This window comes from Bacillus rossius, chromosome 10, assembly GCF_032445375.1.
Source record: "Bacillus rossius redtenbacheri isolate Brsri chromosome 10, Brsri_v3, whole genome shotgun sequence".
In the NCBI taxonomy this organism is placed as follows: domain Eukaryota; kingdom Metazoa; phylum Arthropoda; class Insecta; order Phasmatodea; family Bacillidae; genus Bacillus; species Bacillus rossius.
The window spans coordinates 45,452,811-45,469,123 of record NC_086337.1 but is presented as its reverse complement, the minus strand read 5'-3'; positions in this window follow the sequence as shown (position 1 = coordinate 45,469,123).

Here is a 16,313-nt window from a genome sequence, read left to right as displayed (position 1 = left end):
ATAGTCATTGTGAGACTGCAGAAACCTTAAGATTTTCAACTCATCCTCGCCTGTCTTGCTGCCCACTGGATTTCTTAACCTTCCTCACATCCTTTCACGAGCGAAGACTACCGAAAAGGCAGATCAGAAATTTTTTTCCTATGATGAATCCTCTTAATGGGCTATGTCCCTGTTACAGGTCATTATTTTATAATGTCACACGGTTAAACTTGCAGACTTTTTTAGAGACTGGATTTTCACAAAATGAACATATAAAATACTTTTTGCATAATTAGCTGGCAAAGTTGCATTCTTATCGTTTTTGTGGAGCGTGTATAATGAGAAAGAAATGGGACATACAATGTAACTTTTCAGGTTTAAAATCAATTTTATTGGCTGTTACATGGTAGAGTTTAAATTATTTAAATAGAAAAATTACTTAGGCTTTAAAAATCTTCAGAATTTTTGAAGTGAAAACTTCTTTAGTCGCCTTGAGCGATTTTTGGTAGGGGAAAAACTTATAGGTTCGCGTCACCGACATGCTAGTGACGTGTTGCGTCAGACTGGCGACGCGCAGCGGCCTGTGTAAATGTATACACATATGTACACTAATACATTGTATATACTCGACTGTATTATGTGCGTGTTGGACTCTTTTTGAATGGGTAAAATCTTTTGAGTTCTCGTTACCGACATGCTGTAGTAGCAATAAGTGAAGTTAAATTGACCGCATTGAGCGATTTTCTTTTGTTTATTTATTTACATAGTGAATGTTGATTATTTGTGGATTTAAGTACATAGTTTTTTTTTCAAGGATAAAACCTCATGTATTCTAATTTTAAAGATATAAAGTTTTATTTTTATTTTTATTTTCCAAAGATTTTTTAACGTTATTGTGTGGTACATATTGCGAGTATTGGCTATTTTAGTAGGTAGTTAAGTTGAGGTTAATTTTTTTTCTTTTGTTTGCTTTAGTTTTTCAATGATAAAACTTCATTTCTTGTTATTTTAAAGATATTATTGAAAAGGGCAAAACTTATAGGTTCGCATCACCGACATGCTAGTGATATAATACCAAAATACTTTTCTTACATATATTTGACGTAGAAATCATGCCATAACACATTTACAAATGAATTTTTAAGTTTTCACTTCTGTTGACAGTCCCCATGACTGCCTTTTAATTTTTAATATTTAAAAAGACTTTAAAAAAAATTAATATATTTCATTTAACCCAAGATTTTTTTAGATATTTTTTCATTTGTATCTCGTTATCTATGCTGCACAAAAATGTTAAAAAATAAACTTCGCCAGAAAAAAATAACTGAATAAATTTGGGTTGAATGAAATTTATTTAATTTTTGAAAAGTCTTTTTAAATAATAAAAATTCTGAGGATTTTTTTAAACCCAGGTAAGGTTAATTCTTTTTTTCTAAAATAATTTAAACAATACCACGTAACAGCCAGGAAAATTGACTTTAAACCTGAAAAGTTACAGTTTTATGTCCCATTTAATTATCCTTATACAACATGCACAAAAACGATAAGAATGCAACTTTGCAAGCTAATTATACAAAAATATTCATTTTGTGAAGAAAAAAAAACACACACACACGTTCATTTTGTCGAGTTCAGTCACTCAAAAAGTTCACAAGTTTAATCGTGTTAAACATAGAAATAAAAAAAATTAGTTGTCTGTAAAGTCGGTTTACGGACGATAGTTTAACGTGACAACATCATAACAAAACATTGATGAAATGATAGCATACTTTTATGAATAAAATTGAATAATTTTTAATTTAATAATAAAAGAATAAATACTTGAAATTATACTAGTAATCAGATTTTTAAAATGCAAGAATAATTAAACTTTATTGCCGAAATTGTTGTTATAAGCAATGAAAACCACATTAACTTTTCACATAACTTTATAAACAGTCGACGAAACAGTTCACGTGTAGATGACTTGTAATTAATTTAAAAAACTGGCGTTTAGCTATAAAGTTTAAATATAATTATGAACAAGTTTTCATATAAATAAACTGTATTCAAATATCTAACATAACCTATTATTACTGCACTCGCCTACAGACGCTACTTTTTTAATAATAAAAGAATATACCTATACTTGAAATTATACTAGTAATAAAATTCATTTTCTTACGTACATTTGACGTAGAAATTATTTCATATTACACATTTATAAACAAAGTTTTAAGTTTTCACTTCTGTCGGTGCGGCGCAAGCGTACAATGAGCGTAACGGGACACAGCGTAGCGGATCAATGTGCGTAACGGGACACAGCGTAACTGAACAATGTGCGTAACGGGACATTTTTTCGTGCGTGCAGCCGGCGTTCATCGATTTATTAGATGTTGTCACGTCAATAATGAGCCGGAACGTGACATAACCCCTTACACCTATTCATTCCGACATTGGTACATTCTCTCGCCGACTCGGCCGGGCCGAATAGTTGCTGGGCGAACAGTACGTCGTGTTCTGCGGACGGTGTCAGCAAGCTACGGTCGGCGCCGTAATTCTTACCACACCTGTAGCCACCTTATCGTCCTTATTAGAGCGCCTCTAAGAGTTTTATCCGGTATTTCGGGGATTTTCAGCCAAACCAGGCAAACATTCTGGGAAGAAGTTGTGTTATCTCGCCGCTTAATCTTTCTGTTTTTTTTGTTTTCTGGATGTAAAAAAAAAATATTGTTCAGGCGTTTGTCCTTGATGGAGCAATTGCACGCTCTTGTGAGTTAAGATTTGGCCTAGCCAGCAAGCAATCAAGCTGAGTAAGCATGCGTAGTGCATGGTTTATAATGGGTAAGGTAAAAATTAAATTTGCAGCAAAGCTAATGACATTTCATCGAACTGCTATTTATCTGTATTATATAACATTTTGAAACCATTGAAAAATTAATAATTAATATATAATTCAAATGTTCTGGAATTATTAAAATATGGCGGGACTGGGATTCGAATTCGTGTTCTCTGGAATGTAGCGCAACCTTACAACGGAACAGTTGAACGAATTTTTTCATCAGCGGTGTTTGTTACAATTGTATCAGGCAAACCGATAACAATGACCACTGTCAACTATCAGTAGCATATTTTTTGGCATGCTTTTAACATTCTTGTGCAAGATCCGATCTGTAGTCTGAAGGAAAAATGTTATCATGACACAAAACTGCGTTACAGGAAAAAGTCTGCACGATTGGTTGCAAGTGACATCTTGTGTCAGCTAAGTGAACTAGATTGTTATTGACCGCGCCATGACGACGCATGGGGCTGCGGTGCTTTCAGCGAAGACCGGTAGATACCGCTGCGATCAGTGCTCAGGTTCTTCGGAATGATGAAATTAATGTATTACAACTGAAATGTTTGTTTTTTATACGAGACATTATTCGAGTTGATACAGTATCCTGTTTTCAGTCATAAAAGTTGATATATTTAACGTACAAACGGTGTTTATATTCATACAGTACCTACCTACACACACTAGCTACAAACTAAATTTTTTAAAAGTAATATATAAGTAATATATATATATATATTACACACATATACATACATGTATATATATATATATGTCGTTAATGTATCATGAAACAAAATAATGTCAGCGAATGCAGAAAATTATAATTAACATCTGTGTAATTGAGCGATCAAGTTTTGATAATAAACAATATTATTACACAAATAAAATTAGTTGCAGATAAAGGATACATTTACTTTCTGTTCATATAAGAAATAACAGTTTACGAGTTTTAAAATGTTAAGGCAACTTTTGGGATTAATCCCAAAATTTTTACAACTGTGCAATCTGTTAGTTCTCCTAATATTTAGAGAAGTACGGTTTTAAGTGGAGGTTGCAAGCATTTTCGGCCATCGTTACTAAGCTGTAGTATTTTGGAACAGTCTAATGGTCTTGATTTCATAATTGTTAACACCCTGATGATGGTGTTTGCAATGTGCACCTAAACCTTGGCGATGAGTGACATCCAGATGTGGCTTAAGCCTACAAGACTACGGCATACCGATCAATTTTAGTAATTAATACAATTACCTTTCAAAAACCGTTCCATAACTAGGCCCTGGCATAGTCTCTAATACTTTTGGATACCCTTTTTGGAAAATTTGAAACTGTTTACTGTCCAACACACTACAACAACGTGGAATTTAGTATTTTACTATGATAAAACGCTATTTCAATAGCTATAAAACCGGGTGTCAATAAGAACTCTATAATTTTTGACTTTGTCATGAGAGCGTGCATTGAATTAATAATTTTTATCAATATCACATTTCTTTATTAAATTGCGGTTCGTGATTTTTGTATGGCATATTTGTTAAAATCAGTTCAGAAATATCAATATATTAGAGAAGACGAGAGTACACATGTGTACTATACCATTGGCAGTCCAATGGGGGATTTGGGGGGGGGGGGGGGGAATTCCATCCGCGTCTTTTCCTAAATTCCCCCAGAAATAAAATATAACTGTAAAGATACAAATAAAACCTACTCCATAGTTATAACGAAATTTCAAGTCATCAGAAATGCTTTAAATTACCCTTTTAGGGAGGTTTTTGTTTTATTTTTTATGTTGGGCTTCCCATTTAACTTCGATGTAGTCCAGTTCAGAGCGTTACGTTTAGAGGCGATACCGCGCTAGAAATACCAGCGAGCGTCGCACTTATTGTCCCGCCTCACTAACACAGATACATCACTGTCTAGGCAGCCCTTAATCAGTATGTTTCAATTAATTTATAAATATTTATGATTTTGTTGCGTAATTGTTGAAAAAACACAGCTCTAGTTAGGGCTTTAACATGACGAAAAAAAAAACAGTTCTACCATTCTACGCAAACGTTTAAGGTAGTTGTAACTTTTAGGCTCGCACAAGTAGTATATTAGAAATATTTACCTTGTAAGATAAACATATATTAATTTTGTATAAATATCTTGAAAGTATGCAGTGGAGCTATAACTCCGCGTTATAAAGATTTACGGAAATCCATTTTTTGTATATAATTATCACCTTATATACAGAATCATTTAGTATATAACAATAAAATAAAAACTAAATTAATTCTGGGTTTGATATCCAAAATTGTTTTTGAACTTTAGTCAATACCATCAGCAGTTTTTGAGTTAAATCATTTCTTTAGAAAATACAAAAAAAAATTTAACCTCATATTTTGTTTGGATATCTAAAATGCTAATGATGACACGTATTTCTAAAAACACCGACCGACACTTAAGTTTGCATATTTGTCATATTGGCGTGTTGATTGACTGATTGGTTGTGTCGTCATCTTGATGATTGTTTCGCGTGAAATACCTCGAAGAAATAAAATACGTTGAAAAGTTTCGTATCTTGATCCCCGGAGAAATAACAGCGCTGCCGCGATGCTTTTGGGAGCAAAACATAGCGCAGTTTAAACTAGGCGGGATGTGAATTTAAATATTGCCGCGTCAGTCCCGTTCATGCTCCAGCGCCCCGCGGAGCTAGCGCCGTGACGTCATGACGGATGGTTGCGGTACTCTGCGAATAAATATCAGTCAACTGTTGTGCCCTGTGTTGGCGGAGAGGGGGCGTGGAAATACAATGGCACCGATCCTCACGGAAAGAGAACTGACAGGCCCGCGAGCTGCGGAATATGCTATCAGGGGAGTCAACCGCGCGGGGAGGGGGAAGTTTATTGCAGGCAGTGCTGACAACTGACACCTAAAACTTCTCTTCTTCACCCCTCCTCCCTCCACTAACCAATCCTCCCCTTCCCTTTCCCGACCCCTTCTCCCTCCGTGGCCTTTGCATTCTGACACTTTCTCTCCCGCGCTGGTGGAAGCAGATGCGAAACATCCGCCAAAAGCGATGCGAAAACCACTCCCCCCCCCCCTTCCTCACACATCCGTGGGGGAGGGGCCTACTTCGCGTTGCATTATTCATTTCCCGCTGCCCGGATAATCTCTCGGTGGGCGCTACCCCCACTCCTTTACCTTCTACCCCCCTGACCCCCCCCCCCCTACTCTTGGTATCTCAAGCGTCGGCTACGATGCTACCGCCTGGCGGGACCAAATGGAAACAGACTCCAACCCGTCACCTCCTTCAGTCTTCAGCTCCGCGTTAATTTGAAGCGGATGTTTCTGAACGTTTCTGCGGCTGGTGGGGGTGGAAAAGGGATCAGAAAAGGAGGAAGGGGAGGGGGAGGATAAGAAGGTAGGACTCGTGGACGTTGATTAAAATCCCTGCAACGAAGACAACCGCGGCGGGAAACCTGCCCGGCTGTCGCGAGGTCCGGTGTTCGAGCCGGTTACGCGAAAACTTCGAAATTTTAAAAATAATGTAGGCGTAAGGCCAGCCCCACACCATTCCCGTTCCTTTAGATTTTTTTAAACCTTTGGAAGTTATACTTCTTTAGGCGCGTTGTAAAAAAAAAACGAGAGTCAATTTTTACGATGCGCGCGCACCATGCAACGAAATTTTCACAGGATGAAAATAAAGGCTACATACAAAATTATATGTGTTTTTAAAATATATAATTTAGTGACTGATATTGAATAGTAGTCCATAGAATTAAAAAATAATTATAAGTAGTTAAAAAAAACAAAAAAACACGCTTTATATAGAAAACCAAACTAAAAAATAGAAAATAAATTTTAATAAATTTGAATTAAGAATAGTGTAAACAATTTTAATAAATATAAATTAATAAAAGTGTATATAAGAAAAAATGTATTTTATTTAAAAAAAGCGTGGGGTGCTTTTTAAGTTATTATCGAAATGATAATACTTCTACTCATAAATGTCAATGAAATATTTATAACTATTGACACCATGCACCCCACGCTTTTTTTTAAATTAAATAATTTTTTTTCTTATATACACCATTATTAATTTATATTTATTAAAAAATTTTACACTGTTCTCAATTCAAATTTATTTAAATTTATTTTCTATTTTTTAGTTTGGTTTTCTATATAAAGCGTGTTTTTTAGTTTTTTTAAACTATTATTTATTTTCTACTTTTTAGTTTGGTTTATTTATAATTTAAAGTGATACTTCTTTATCGACGTATGAAATAAATTTTATAACCATGTAAAAAAACTTGATAGTTATTACATCAATTTACTATTAAATAAGGTTTTGAAAAGATATTGGCTGCAGTTAAAATAAAATCGATAAATATTGTTTTATCTCAGAAGTGTCTCTAGATGTGGCTCAATTTATTATTTATTAAATGACTTTGCTATTGAAGTGAATTTGAGTAGATATTGGCTGCTTCTAAAATATATATCCAATATAGCGTGTTGAAGAACTACAGTACTGAATAATTTCAATATCCTGCTATGAAAATCAATATATTCGGGAAGTCATTGATGTTTATTCTAAGTCAGCATATCTGATAGGTGACCATCCTTTGTTTGCAAATGTCTCACAAAAATTTCTCCCATTTGTTCCAGTCCGATTCCACTGTAAGTTTCATTTGCATGCAGTTGTACCAAACTACACTGAAGTATTCTAAGAAATGTTTTAAAATGTATATTTTCTTTTTGTCTTCTTTGATTAGGAAACGTTCACATTCTTTGTTGAAATCTTTAATCCACTAGTAAGCATTTGAGTTCTGCCCGTGAATTTCTCAATCATGAAATATTTTGCAATTTTCCCTAAATTTTGAGTTTCAGATATAGTTTTTTTTCTTCAAGAAATTTTTATAACAGTTTTTCCAATTTTTTATTTGATCCACTAGCTATATAGATTCAGCACTTTTTGTTTTTTCCTCAATTTCTTCTAGGCAAAAATCCTTAAACTGTAAGTTTTTCTCTCTATCCAAATATGTTTTTGATATATCATCTGTCAAACTTATCCATATTTTGCGTGTTTGATGTCTTTTATTTAATGATTTACTGACCTTGGCATAGTTTGGAGTATTTGTAACTGCTTGGTGTAGATTTGCAGGTTGGTGTTCGAGTGTAATTTCAAAAATCTGCCCATCAGGTGTAGCTAATGAGGTTATGCATATGGTGTTTGATTTCCCATCTGCTGTTGGTTTCACAGCAAAATCAAACCTCCATTTTTCCATTTTTCGTGAAATATTTGCAGAAAATGTGGGTTTATAATAATGTTTCACTCTTGGTTAATTGGTAAAATGAAACAAAGACGTACATAATTGTGTTTCTCTATTTAACGAAAGAAACAACATTTAAAGCCCTTATTTCAGGTTTTTTTTCTTCATATTTTTTACAAATATAGATAATATTTTCTTCAAGAAAGTATATTGTTTACAATAATCATAACCCACTCTCACTTTTCATTTAATTAAATGTCACAATATTTAGTAGGCTTTGTTTATATCGCGCCAAAGACAAACTGAAAGAAAAGAGTTCGCACATTGTAAAGAAAACCATTTCGGTCATGTGCGAACTCTTTTCTTGTGAAATTACATAAATTGACAAAAATATTATTTTGAAAATTTAATAATGGAATAATCTTATCAAATTAGTGTATTGTCATCGGTCCTCGATAAATCTACAAAGTTTGAATGAAATCTGGACGTTTAAAGTGGGTCAAAATCGCACCCAAAGGAGTCGGTTACAAACATACAAACAAACAAACATACAGGTGAAGCTAATATAAAGCGTGTAAAAATATATTTACTGTGAATATTAGTGATATAAATTGTGTTTATAAACGTTTTCAGGAGTTTTTTCAAGAGTATTTATACAAGATAGATTAAGTTACCATATGTATAATTTATTTACATTACAAATTAATACATTATTTAATTGAATCAGGAATTTGCAAAAGGTACCAAGTCCAAGTAAGTAGATTGTGTGGGAAACAACATAAAACATATTATTGTCGACCTTTTGCAAGTTCCACATATATTTACTAGTCCGTATGTCGTATTTATTATACAGGACTTGGTTCCTTTTCTTGCTGACAGCAAAGAGAACACTTTGGAGATTAGGAATCTCGTATAACATGAATTTGCTCAAAAAGTGGACTTGGTACCTTTTGCAAATTCCTAATTCAATTAATAATGAAAATTTAATAAATTATAATATATACCTCAATTTTTTCTTAGTCCTCTATAACATTGCGAACGTGGCTCTATCTTTTAATATGGTTCAAGCTAAAGGTTGCAGTTAAATATGTACATTAAAACAAAAATGTGTGTTCATAAGTACACGCATTTTTTTTTTTTACCTTTAGCGGTTAAAGCCATTTGATTTTGAACACTATAAAACAATCTTAAACAACACAATTCCCCAGTTGAAGTAGTGTAGTAGAACTCTAAGAGCCACTCACATATTTTTTGGACGTATCGATACGACGTTAACTTTAATTTTTTCTTCTTCTTCTCGGAAATCATTTCACTTGGGAAGTGCAACGTGTCACGATTACGATTAGTTGAAATTCTGGATGCGCCGCGGAGGACATTGTACGCCGCGGGCTGGCCGGTTCCAGGACTCCGCTCCCTCGTTGCGCATGCGCAGATGGACGTAACTTCCAATCGCCGTGCAGGGCGCGTGGACGGGGAGTTTGAGGTTCTCTTTGAGTCCGCGGCGCGGCGTGTCTGTACCGGCTTCGCCGAACTGAGGGGGGAGGGGGGAGTGGGGGCGAGGGTGGAGGGAGACCGAACCTCAGAAGAGTGCAGAGAACAAGGAGGGAAATAAAGAAGTGCGACTCTTACAGTGGAAACTGAAACCATGTTTCACGCGACATGTTTTGCTATCTGTCGGGCGGGCCCATAACTACCAGCAAATAAAAAATCGGAATAGAGGTTCCCATACAAGGTTTTTATAGTTAATACGTTTTTTTTTCGGTTATATTAAGTTATCCCCTTGGCGGCGCATAACTAATTTAATCGATGCGAAAGTACTTAATTATGTTTTGTAATAAACTGTCATGTAATAAATAAAGGAGTAAGAGGTGCAAAAACTCATTGTATTTCACGCCACAAAATTAGTGGCTACCTAAATAGAGTGAATTTTCACTCGTTTGTTTGCCTGATAATAGCTTATACATTACTTCTCCTAATAAATTAATGTAGTTATGTCAGCAATGTATTATGAAATCTACTATCTAGCGGACGGGCCCATAACTTCTTCAAAAAACTAGGTCTCAGTCTCGGTAATTAGAGTTTCTCCCCCATGGAAGAGCGTCGTGACAGGTTCGCGAGAGGCGATCGTATCGTGACGGAACCTCAGAACTGTAGCAGCACTCGGGTACAGCGTGCGTTTGAACGAGCATTTACACACGCTTTCTCTCTCTCTCTCTCTCTCTCTCTCTCTCTCTCTCTCTCTTTTACAATTCCCGATTTCCGCTGTCACATCATCTGTGTTCGCTTCGGCGTGCTCTGTTTCAAGATGCGCGTCATAGAGCGCCAAAAGTTTCAGCACAACTTTGTATCGGGAAAAAATTGCGGAAATACATTTTCCTGGTGTATTTCATCAAGAGCTTCATCTGATAATGTCAATTTTTTTTTTAAATTTCTAAAATTGAAAATACGTAATACATTTGAATTTAATATATAATAGCCAATAAAAAACTTTTATCTATAAGAAAAATTAATGTTTATTCTTTTCACAGTAAGAATACTATAAAAAAAAACAACACCGAAATACTAATAATACGTTACATTATTTGATAATTACTAGTGCTTTTGTGTGTACGAAAACGAAAACTATGGCAATACAGTCCCTACCTAAGCAACCCTACATAATTGGATGTTACGATGGTCTTATTTTGCATACCATCGTTAGTCAAAATATTTAAGCATTCCATTGCTGGGGGTATGTTTAGAAGTTGGTAAAAACGACATTAATGTCAGGGTCGTAGGTTAAAGTCTCCTACGTTTGGGCGCCAATGCTGCAATAGCTATTACTTACTTGGCTAAGTTCTTTATATCACGAAAATATATTGGTTTCCTCTGGATTTCCAAGCATTGCGTATTTTACAGCACTAAAATAAAACAATAAATACATTAAATCACTTTATAACAAAACGAAATTTTTTACTTACACATTTTGTATTTATATAGTTATTTTGAACAAGATATTTTCATTACTATTCAGCATTAATATTTCTATCCTAACTGGTGAAAAAAAAAGGTATTTGTTAAATCTAGTAGGAACAGAAACTATATTATTTTGAAAATATTATCTAATAAATAAACTGAATAAAAATAACTGCACGTTCATTATGAGATTTTTGCGATTTTTCCCAGTGAGCTCCTTTTAAGCTGTCAAATGAACTTTAAAGTTGTAGCATTTGTACGATTTGTTTTGATAACCATTTGCTAACCAGAATAACTGCAATTTTAAAACAGAGTACCCTCCATTGACTTATACCTCCGTAGATTCTTCATACTCTATTTTGTTTAAATGGAATTAAAAAATGTATGTAAAATTACAGATATTTATAAATTTGTACACTTACGTGAAAACTACTGCACCACTAAAAATATTGTACACAGTGATACTAGGTTCATATTCTTACCCGAGAATTTATGATTTGTGTTGTACCAGTACCTACATTAGTTAAAGTTAGTTGTAAACGTTCCCTGAGAGTTTTCCAGTATTAACTGCGACAAATTAATAAGAATGATAAAACAAAATGGTAACCCATTATTGAATATTCGATTATCTTTTCCATCCTTAAAAATATATAGAGGTACTTTAATGAAACATAAATTAAAATGCAAATTTATGCACCAATTTTCGTAAAACATTTTTGTACAAAGTTACAATATCATTCTTGTAGTATTACAAACTTTTTTTTGGCAACTGGTTTCCAAAGTAATTTTTTTTAACAGTACAATGTTTTTTTTTTCCTGTGCAGCAGAGCACTCTGTTTGTACAACAGAATACGTAGTTTCTCCTACAGAAACACTTTTAGCAATATGATGACTGTTCTTGCAGTTGGAAGTGTAAAAACACAGACCAATAAAATGCCAGTACTCAATTTTCGTCGTGGCTACCCTCGAAACTGATTAGAGAACTGTTGTACACAATTTTTTTCTCGCTTTTTTTCCCCGGCGTAAAATACGCGTTATACGTACATCCAGAGAGATAGCGCTTTGGGCGAGAGAAGAATTTAAGTCGGTGCTTGACTCGTTACGTCCATGAAATTATTTCTGGCCACAGAGGTGTTCCCCATGTATACGTTATCAGACGTCGCCACTACTGTCATATATCTCTGGCACCTCCGGGCTCCATTAAGGTCATCTAAATTGTTAATTAACTGTTCCGTTTCGTGACGCGCTGTCGGAGCGAAACCTTGGAACGCGCCGGTATGCAAAGCATTTTTTTTTTAAATATTTTAATTGACCAGAGTGCACTAAAGCCATGTTTAATCAACAACTAAAAGCTTAATGTCACTGGCTTGAAAAAAATGGCCATGTACTCGTTAAGGCTAGTGTAACGTAGGATGCACTTCCGAGCAATTTCTGAAGGATTTGCACGCTGTATGAATAGCAAAATCGATATACAGCACGGCCAACATACCCTACTGGTTAAGAATAATCAATTGATAACTTGCAATACGTGGAATTCATGCAATACAAACAAAATCATTTCAGCCTATAATTTTTTTAAATATCGGATGACATCATTTTTAATAAGGGTATAATGCGAATTATGTAGCACGCATAAAATTACGTTTGTAATAAATTCTAAAAAAATTGTTATTAGTAATGGTTTTAATTGCTTTTTCGTGTAATATAAAGTAATTAGAATAATATCACCTGTTTTTGCTGGTCCAGTGTTATTAAAACATTCGTTTATGTGTTAACACAGTGCTTATCAAAATAATCATCGTGGTTCAACCTGTGCAGTTCCAAAAATTCTCTCGAGAAACTGCACCTCAGATGAAATATATCTGTTACACTGTCTAGTAGCCAAAGTTAGCAAATTACTTTTATATGTGTAAATACAATTTTTTAAATAATGATTTGCCTGCCAATAGTTAACATTTTCCTAGGATTAAAAAATATGCTATTTTAATTTCAAAAAATAATGACAATGATAATAATTGGTTTTTATGAAATTTTTAACGCATTGAAATGGAACGTTTTGTTATTTATTTGGAGTTATTAATATTAACTTATTTCTTATTTAAAATTACGATAGAGGTCTTGAAATGGAAACGACTGAGATAATGAGACCATAATGCTCTTGACCGAGTTCATTGACCTCCGATAACCCCACAGTGGTGGAAGCTGAGGGTGATTATGCGGTGGGTTGACATTGCCTTCCGCAGTTTGAAGGTTAACGGATTACTAAACACAAATGGACAGTCTTCTACCTGGCCGGAGATTGAAACCAAGACCTTTAGTTTACAAGCCAGAATCTCTAAAGGCCCTGTCACCCTAACAAATATTTGATTCCAACATATTAGACAATATAGTTGGAGAGATATCAGTGGACGGAAAATGGCTTCCAATCTTTTTCATCAAATAAGCCTGTATTGGGACAGATAACCTCACATGTGATGTAAAACATGCCACACTATCAAAGTTTATTTTTTATCTGATCTCAAAAATTTTAATTTTTTTTAAAATCTAAAATTTGAAACTAAACAGTGCTGTATGGAAATTTTGAACTTGCTTTTATATGTATGCATTAAAAAATTTTTTGAACATGTATAAATCAAAATAATTTTCGTTACATAATGAAATAAATGACCAGTAATTTTTTTAAAGTTATAGAAACATAATTTCATTTTGACACAAAAAATGTTTTCGCATGCGACATTCATATTGACATTACTTTAGTTATTTGACTTTCACAACCTCTTCAATCACCCATGTGGTGTTCCGCCAATTTAAAGAATCGTACAACGAGTCATATCTTCAAATAAATGATAAGTGTCAAAGCCGATTTGCAGGAATGCGTTATTTGGGATACACTCGAGTGTGATTCGCGCATGTTTTCATAAGTTTCGCACAAAATATATTACGTGTTTTTTTTTCCAACGAAAGTATATCGCGATGTGTTACTAAACACCTCATTTGACAATGTGTTTCCATGAAGAAAAAACGACTGGAAAAATTAAATCTTCACGCTATTTGCGCACGGCCCGTTGTGTGTGTTCACTTGGCGCGTGCAGTAGACGAAAACTTCCGCAACATTGTTTGAGTAACTAAAGAGGAAATTGTTCCCCTCAAATAAATTTTAATATCCTGTTTTATTTCATGCGGCTCTCAAACAAGAAGGGGAATTTTCATCTACATTTTAAATACAAACGTAGCGATTATACCGCACGTTTAATTAATACGGATAGGTGTCAAAGTTTAAGATTCTCATTATCGCTCTTTAGTTATAGCGTGTGAACTCTTAAACAGTTAGCCATTCAGATGCTACATGTGGAATGTATATTATTGTTACATACTTAACGTGATTATTAATTTCATTGTGAACCATTATTTAACCTACGTTTGTAAACATTTAAGTAAATTCCTTTCAGCAAAAAAAATATTTTTTCCCTAATGAGACTTACCACGTGCGTTAATAGAAAAAACAATACTGTGGGGTCGGTCTTCAAATAGCGCTTCACTGTTAATTAGGAGGTATTTACTTTGCGAGTATTAGAATAGCTTAAACCAGAAATTTGATATACATAGAAAACCTTTCTTTGCCTTTTGTACGTATGATATAAGTCTCGTAAGAACATCTCATATCACGGCGGTATCACTACTCACCGCTATGGAGTGTAAAGACGATCAGGCACTTTATGAGTGAGCAATAGCCTTTCTTATCGCTCTAAACTAATGCTAGCCTTGTTAAAAGTGGGTAATTGAGAATTAAGGCACTGGTTACTTAATGAGTATGGATTCATTAATTTTATTTCGGCACTAGAGTCAGAACTAGTAGGCTACTATTACTACTAGTTCTTTGATTACTGTGGGCTTGCATTATTATATTATTATTTTTTATTCTGGCGACGAAACAAAACTAAATGGTTTTAGTCTTTAATGTTAGCTACAAACCCAGTAACTAGTGCTATGTTATTCAACTCAAGCCTAATTTTAAAAATTTCATCCAAGTTCAGGAAAGCTATAAAACATAAAAAAAATAGTGAAAGACTTTACGCATTTATGCTTGGGGCATTTGCGTGTTCATATAGTTCCATAAATTACGGCCTAAATTATAGGAAGCATTTAAGGCACCTATCCGGTAAATTTTGGGCGAACCCTGCTATTGGCATGAGCCTAATGAATTGTATAGTATTATAGTAAAACTTCCAAAACTATTTTTAAAAAATGTTTGAATCACAAGTACGCAATAAATAATTTTATACAAAAACAAAAAAATTTAAAAAGTGCAGTAATGGAAATCAGCCTCTTTCCTCAACCCACTTCCATATAATTCGGTGATTCATTGATCATTACATGCATTTATTTGCATTTACATATATACTTAGTAGTAACATGCAGTAAATTTTTTCCAAAGATTAATTTAAAAAATGTTCGGATTGGCTAAGATGCACTATGGTAATGTAATTAAAACAATTGTGACACTAAAATGCTTATAATGATTTCGGGTGATATAATGAAAAAAAATATAAGAGTACCTACATGTTTTATAAATTGTTTCGAAAAATTTCTAATACCAATATGATGGGGACTGTTCCCCTTCAGAATTCAGCCTGCACATTAAATTTCTTCTCGGGGTGCGCGTTAGGCCCTGCAGGCAGTTAATTAACCACTCCGTCCTTTAATGGCGCGCAAATTAAATCTTGCTTCGGGACACCGCGCGCGCTTCGCTACGGTCGTTGATTAAAGCCCGAGAATGAAGCCATGGCGCCGACGTGAAGATTCAGGTTTCCGCCTGTAGCGTCTGCTTGTTTTTTTTTTTTTTGCTAACCTGATTGGGAAAAACCCTGTCGCCCCCTTTTACAAGCTCTTGTAACGTTTTATAAAGCGTTTCTCTCTACGTCCCTAACACACGATTCACTTAACTTCGGTTACAAGTTCGAATTTTGCAATTTTGTAATTTTTTGTTTTTGTTTCCTTGAGTCCAGGATACCACAACTTAGGTGAAGGATCAGTTCGGTTATGTTAAGCCATACATTTATAGTGCTAAATCGTTGTTGAACTCACCGAAATAGAAATTTAAAAAAATGCAAAAACGAGTCTATATATAGGTACCTATTTTTTCCCCCCGGGGATATAACCGACAACGTGTGAATCTTAATTCCCTTCTCTGTGTAGGTTAAGCGCGAATTTCCATATAAACGCGAACGATGTAGCAATACTCATTCACTGCAAAAAAAATTTAACTAAATATATCTGTAAAACAATGGAACCAAATTTCATGAAAATAT